At 42.1% G+C, this 7,365-nt stretch overlaps 1 pseudogene; it reads left to right on the top strand.

Moving 5' to 3' along the window:
- The first annotated feature begins 1,104 nt into the window (after nt 1-1,104).
- LOC123234340 lies at nt 1,105-5,521 on the top strand (annotated as a pseudogene).
- The last annotated feature ends 1,844 nt before the right edge of the window (nt 5,522-7,365 follow it).

The following is a 7,365-nucleotide window of genomic DNA, read 5'->3' on the forward strand; positions in this document are numbered from 1 at the left end:
GGGGGAAAAGAAAAGAAAAATTTTAAAAAGGTAAAAAATAAATAAAATGAATTCACTAGTTAAAAAATAAAAATAAATACATATTTTGATAACTAAAAAAAATATGAAAGAGACAGCTAACTGTTCAGTAGATAGAGCACCAGAAGGAACTGAGTTCAAATGTGGTCACAGGGGGCAGCTGGGTAGCTCAGTGGAGTGAGAGTCAGGCCTAGAGACAGGAGGTCCTAGGTTCAAACCCGGCCTCAGCCACTTCCCAGCTATGTGACCCTGGGCAAGTCACTTGACCCCCATTGCCCACCCTTACCAATCTTCCACCTATGAGACAATGCACCGAAGTACAAGGGTTAAAAAAAAAAAAAAATTAAAAAAAAAATGTGGTCTCAGACATTTTCTAAATGTGTGCCCTAAGCACTTAACCCCAATTGCCTAGCCTCTACTGCTCCTCTGCCTTAGAACTGATACTGAATAATGATTCTGAGATAGAAAGTAAGAGTTTTGTTTACTTATTTTAACCCTTACCTCTTAAAATCAATATGTATATAGTCAGTTCCAAGGCAGAAGAGTGGTAAGGGATAGGCAATGGGGGTTAAGTGACTTGCCCAAAGTCATGCAGCTAGGAAGTGTCTGATCCCAGATCAAGGGTTTAAAACAAAGAAAGAGAAATGTTGAGGAGACAGAAGGATTTAGGGAAAACAATGAGTTCTGTTTCGACAGTGTTTGAGATGTCTATGGGACATCCAATTCCAAGACTGGTAGGGAGGGGAGGAATAAGCATTTATAGTGCTACTATGTGCCAGGCACTGTGCTAAGCACTTCTACAAATATTATCTCTGGTGAGGTAGGTGGTATTGTTATTTATCCCTACTTAACAGTTGAGGAAACTGAGGCATACTGAGGTTAAGTAAGTTGCTTAGGATCACACAGTTAGTATCTGAAATCAAATGTGAACTCAGGACTTCCTGATGCCAGGCCCCAAACTATATCCACTGAGTCACCAACTGCCTGGAGCTCAGGGGGAAAACTGGGGATAGACAGATTGATGGACAAATAGATAGAAATATACCTACACACATACATATAATATACATAAACACATACACACATATGCCTGAAATCATCTGCATGGAGATGATAGTGGAATCTGATGGAGATGATTTCCACCTCAATACTTATGTCAAGAAAGTGCTTCAATGGACAGAAGTTTCCCCATCAATACTTTATACATAAAATTAAGGGTGTAAATTCAGTGATCCTTTGGGTCCTTTTCCAGCTCTCGATATTATAATTCCATGAATGTGGCCATAAGGAGAGGTGAACCAGCTCTCACTACAGCTCTGAAGAACAAGAGAGAATACAAGAATAGCTCAAGGACTCGACTGGTACCCCTAAGTTATTAAATGAACCAGAGAAAAGACCTCAGTGGCCTATTTCTTTGATGGAGGATTTACTTAAAGGTTGGTAAGGACTGCAAAGAGTGAGAATGGCTGGATCTGCAGTAATGGGGATAATCTCCTTTCTGATGAAATCACAGAACCACTGAGACAGAGAAGTTCTGGGAAGTTGACTATAGGAAAAAACAAACAGCTATTTCAGTCCTCTTAGAGTCAGTTAGGATTCCAAGTTGAAAATCACCATAGTGATGTGATATAAAAACCTCCAATGAGGTCACACATCTCATCAGAATTCTCACACAACAGACTATTGTCCACTGGAAGAGTCCACAATTTTAGTCAGCCTCCGTGTTTTAGAGTTGGAGAATCAAATGCCTTCCTACCAAAGTAGTCAAAAGCAGTTGAAAGCCAACAAAAGCAAAAAGTCAGGACCAGGACCCAGCTCCTTCCTTCCCCTGTAGGTCTCTTCAGGCTTTGCCTATGTGAGGCTCCAAGGTAAGAACTGTTCAGGTTAACTACTACTAATCTTAATAAATTGAAAAGATAACACTATTAGAAAGGAGAAAAAAGGAAACAAAACAGGTTCTCTTCAGCTGAGGAATAGCTGAATAAACTGTGGTATATAAATGTAATAGAATATTATAGTGCCATTGTTCAAAATGGTGCCAGTGTGCCAAGGAATTCAGAAAAGCATGGGAAGGCTTATATATATGAACTGATGCCCAGTGAAGAAAGCAGGACCAAGAGAATATATACATTGAACACAGTAAGGTAATTAGGAACATCAAGAAGCAGTCAAACTTGGGTTAGATGCAGTGACCAATACCAGTTGGGCTAATCTTGGTAATGATGGGGAGGGAGGACTAGATCAAGGATTAAAGATTCAAAAATAAATAAAATAAATGTGAGGGAACTTAGAGGCTGGCCAGTTTAACCCTCTCATTTTACAGATGAGAAAACTGAGGCTAAATATGTTGAGTGCCTTGCCCAAGCTCCCTCTGGACAGAACCCAAGTCCTTTGGCTACAGGCTCCTGCTGTAGCTTTATGTTTTACTCAGATGTGAAAGGGTTGACAGATGTGGCTGCTGTTATAGTTTTGCCTAACTGCTTTTGTCACATGGGAAACTTCTGCATGCTATATGGAGGAGGAAGGCCTGCATATTGGTAAATTACTATGGTGTAAAAAGGCAAAAAAGGCAAAACCAAAAATCAATAGAACAAAAAAACATGTTTTAAGAATCACAGTTTAAAGAAGGCAAAGGCAACAAGAAATGGCTAGTGCTGATCACAGCCCAGAAAGATGGCAGGAGAGTGGTCAATAGTCAAGAAAGAAAAAAATTAAGTCCTTTAGGATTTTGAATCTTTTTAAATTTTCATGCATTCATATGATGTGTGATAGGAGGGACTCAGAAATGGAAAGAGAAAGCTTTTTCTCTTGAAAAATAGAATACATAACAAACTTTACCATACCATTAGCATATGTTTTCATAAGTACACATTATTTTTCCCCCCGAACCCTTTTCTTTCCCTCCTCCCTTTCCTATTACTGTAGAGGACAATACCATCCACCTAATCCCACATAAAAATATACACAAACATATACACATACACACCCATATACCTGGAAATCATCTGCATGGAGATACTAGTGGAATCCATCAGAGCTTTTAGTGGTGAGATCATCAAATGAGACAAAATAGAGGGAAAAGAAAATGAGGGTCCAGGGCAAAGTCTTGGGGAGTACCCATTGTTAAGTTACCTGAATGAAGGCTCAGATTCCCAACCTAGGAGTTATCTCCTAATCCTCACTGTCTCCCATTCCCTTACTCTCCTAATCCTCACTGTCTCCCATTCCCTTACTCTCCCTCCCTCTCCACATCTGTTGCCAATGCCTGTTGATTTTACTTTTGTAACTTCTCTCAAATACACCCTCTTCTCTTCTTGGATTCTGCCACCAACCTGGTGTAGACACTCATCACCTGTAGAGTTAACCTTCCTCAAGTCTCTCCCTACTCTAATCCATCCTTCATTAAGCCATCCAAGTGATTTTTCCTGAAACATAGGTCTGACCATGCCACTCTCTTACTCGTTAAACTCCAGTGGCTCCCTACTGCCTCTAAGAGCAAACCCAAAATGTTCTGTTTGGCATTCAAAGTTCTTAAACACCTACCTTCCTCCTCCTCCCTTTCCAGTCTTCCTATACTTTGCTCCCTGTCATATCCTACATGTACATGTACTACAGTGGCACTGGCCTCCTTGCTATTCCATGAACAAGACATTCCTTCTTTCTCAGTTCTGGCCATCTTCTCTAGCTGTCTCTCATGTCTATAATGCTTTTCCTCCTCCACTCTGCTTATTGATCTTCCTAGTTCTCTTTAAATCCCAACTGAAATCCTATCTTATGGAGGAAGTCTTCTCTAACCCCTCTTAATTCCAGTCCCTTCCCTCTGTTGATTCTTTCCTATTTCTCCAAGGTATGTAGCTAGCTTGTTCCTATATTTATGTTTGCAGATGGTGTCTTCCATTTGATTGTGAGTTCCTTAAGGGCAGAGATTATCTTTATCCTCTTTTTATAGCCCCAGTGCCCAGCATAAGTGTCTAGCACTTAGGAGGTGCTTAATAAACGTTTAATGCATGCCATATTAGTTTGCATATTCATGTCCCTTTATCCTGTTCTCAAGTATTTTACCTGCATAGTTCTTGCCTCCCTCACTTAACCTCTTAGAGGACAGAGATCTGGGTTTCATTTTGTTTCTTCTTAAATTACTAATTTGGTAACCTTGGGCAGGTCTCAGTTCCTCTCTAGGTCTCCATTTCAACTGTAAAATGAAGGAGTTAGCCTCTGAGATCTCTTCCAGCTCTAATCTGATTATATGACTTTTTCATTCCATCATCATTTCAAGTACAATGCCTGAAAAACACTCCTCCTACTAAGTACTTTAGTGGAAGTTAAATAATATTTTTTTAGGATGATATTTATTTATATTTTTAAAAATTTTATTTTGAATATTTCCCCCTAGTTACATGTTTCATGTTCTTTCCTTCTCCCCCAAACCCCCTATAACCCTCGCTTAGCCAATGCACAATTCCACTGGGGTTTACATGTATCATTAAAGAATATTTTAATGGACTCATAATCTCAGTCGCATAGGCCTGTGTATTTCCTCGTACTGTTCAGTTATTATTCTCTACCGTAAATAGACCCTTCATGATTGAAGCCTTGCTCTAGTCTTTTATGATTGTGGATATCTGAAGAACACTCAGGGGATCTTCATCTATCATTTCTCTCAAGGTCTCTGTCTCTCTGTCTCACTGTCTCTCTGTCTCTGTCTCTCTCTCCCTCTGTCTCTGTCTCCCTCTGTCTCTCTCCCTCTGTCTCACTGTCTCTGTCTCTCTCTCCCTCCTGACCACACGGGTCTGCTTCCTGCGGGTAAGCGCAGCACGGAGGCCGGCAGTCGGCCTCTGAGGCCAGGAAGCTACCAGTACAGCCAAAGAAAACAAGTGGCGGCGATTCTTCGCCTTGTCACCAGAGCCAAAGAGCGAGCTGTCCGACGCTGCTCACTGAGCTGTTGCTCCGGGCACGGAATCCTGGCCGCAGAGGCGTCCACAGGCGGCATCGCAAAAGCGGTCGCACAGCATCGGATCCGAGAACGCAGAAGAAAATCGCCGCCTTTACAGACCGTTACTTCGGCAGCCGCTGGTGGAATGAAGGGCCGCTTCGGAGGGGTCATCCTTTTCCCAGAAAGCTGACGATGGTCGTCCCTTTCCCGAAGTCATAACGGCCAAGGGCGGTGTTGTGGGCATCGAGGTGGACCGAGGCGCAGGCCCTGGCGGGGAGGTCCCGGTGGGCAGGCTAAGAAGGAGGGGGCTGGCTTTGCCCAGTGGCGTGGTGTCCTGAAGATCAGGGAAAAGACCCCTCCTTTGGAGAAGGCCAACGTGGGGCCGGATGTGCCAGCATTTGCCACGGAATGGCGTTGTCCCATGGTGGAGCAGAGAGCCTCCCTGAAGGAGAGCACCATCTCCAGAAGGTTCAGGCTGCCGTCTACAGAGCTCTGAATGACCATCGGCTCTCCCTGGAGGGAACCTTGCTGAAGCCTGACACGGTGGCTCCTGGCCACGGATTAGCATGAGGAGCTTGCAATGGCCTCCTGCAGCCCTTTGTGTCTGGGGGTCAGAGAGAAAAGGAAGCCTCCATCCACCTCCATGCCATCCCGCAGGTATCTACCCTCAAGACCTGGGGCCGAAGGAAGGGCAATGTCCAGGCTGCTCGGGAGGGTGGCCAATAGTCAGGCTGCTCCAGGCAAGGACGCTCCATCTGGATAGTGAGGAGCCGCCTTGGCCTCTCGCTTAGTCCCTAACCAGGCCTCCTAAGTCAAGGCCTTCCATGTGAGGATGCCCGACACTCCGGGCCATCCCTCCCAGGCTGGGGAGAGGCTGAGATCCCAGAGCTTTGTGCTGAGCTCTCCCATGTGGTGGTGTTGCTCTGTGGTGAATCTGGTGAGCCCTCCTCAGCCCACCTTCTCCAATAGATGCCTGTTTAACAAAAAACAACAAAAAACCAGCCTCCCTAGGTTTCTAGTTCTATGTTCTTAATGATGTCTTTTCTACCATTTTCATACAAGTCATTGTTGGTAATACATGGTAGCCCGATTATACCCACTGGGTACCTCACCTTTTCCCTTGGAGTCGCCTGCATATATCTCTGGAGATTGTGCTACTGTTTTATGATTTACTATCACAAAATACTAGATGGTCTATACTTGGGAATCTACCTGCCGAGACGTACATAGGAACTATAGGAACATAGTTACAAAACACTTTTCACACAAATAAAGACAGAGCTAAACAACTGGGAAAATATTCATTACTTGTGTAATTTGAATCTGTTATCCTAAAAACTACAATCCCCAGAAAAATTACTCCCAGCACCCTGCTCATTTCCTGGCATTACATGCTAACGTAGACAGGATATAAATTGGGTGGAGTTCCTTGTCTAGCTCTTTTCTTTCCTGTCAACGGCTTAGTGAAACAGGCATTTCAAACAGGTAGAAAACTTAGTCATGTGGTTCTATTTTGTCAGGTAATAAACTTTATAAATATAATACTTAAAGTATTTTTTAATTAGGTTTAAATTCATTGACCACTTACGTACAGGATGTGTAATCTCCTTTATTTTTATGAACCCTAATATTTTTATATGTATCCTTCAATATTAATTTTATTTGTTACAGGGCTAGGCAATGGGGGTTAAGTGACTTGCCCAGGATCACACAGCTAGGAAGTGTCTGAGGCCAGATTTGAACCTAGGACCTCCTATATCTAGGCCTGTATCTAGTGGATCTCAATCCACTGAGCCATCCAGCTGCCCCCAATACTTCAAGTATTGGACATTAATTGAAATCTTATACCTGTAGGTAAGCCAAGCCAACTTAAAAAAAACAATTCTACCTAAATTTACATATCCAATGCCATGTCAATCAAAATACCAAAGAATTACTTTATAGAGCTGGAAAAAATAGTAAGGAAATTTCATCTGGAAGAAGAAAAGGTTAAGAAAAAGATTTCAAGGAAATCAATTTTTTTTAAAGTAAAAGCAGTTACAGATTTCAAACTATGTTATAAAGTAGTAATTATCAACCCAAGTCTTTGGGGTGAAACTCACTATTTGAAAAAAAAACTACTAGGAAAACTGGAAAGCAGTGTGAAAGAAATTAGGTATGAAACAACATCTCATACCATATACGGAGATAAGGTCAAAATGGGTATATGATTTAGACATAAATGGTAATATCATAAGCAAATTAGAGAACGTGGGAAAATGTATTTGTCAGATCCATGGATAAGGGAAAAGTTTGAGCAAACAAGAAGTAGAGAGGATTGGCAGAGGTAAAATGGATAATTTTGATTACGTGAAATTAAAAACATTTTTGTACAACAAAATCAATTCTGCTAAAATTAGAAGGAAAGCAGGAAA

This window comes from Gracilinanus agilis, chromosome 2 (genome assembly GCF_016433145.1).
Source record: "Gracilinanus agilis isolate LMUSP501 chromosome 2, AgileGrace, whole genome shotgun sequence".
NCBI lineage: Eukaryota > Metazoa > Chordata > Mammalia > Didelphimorphia > Didelphidae > Gracilinanus > Gracilinanus agilis.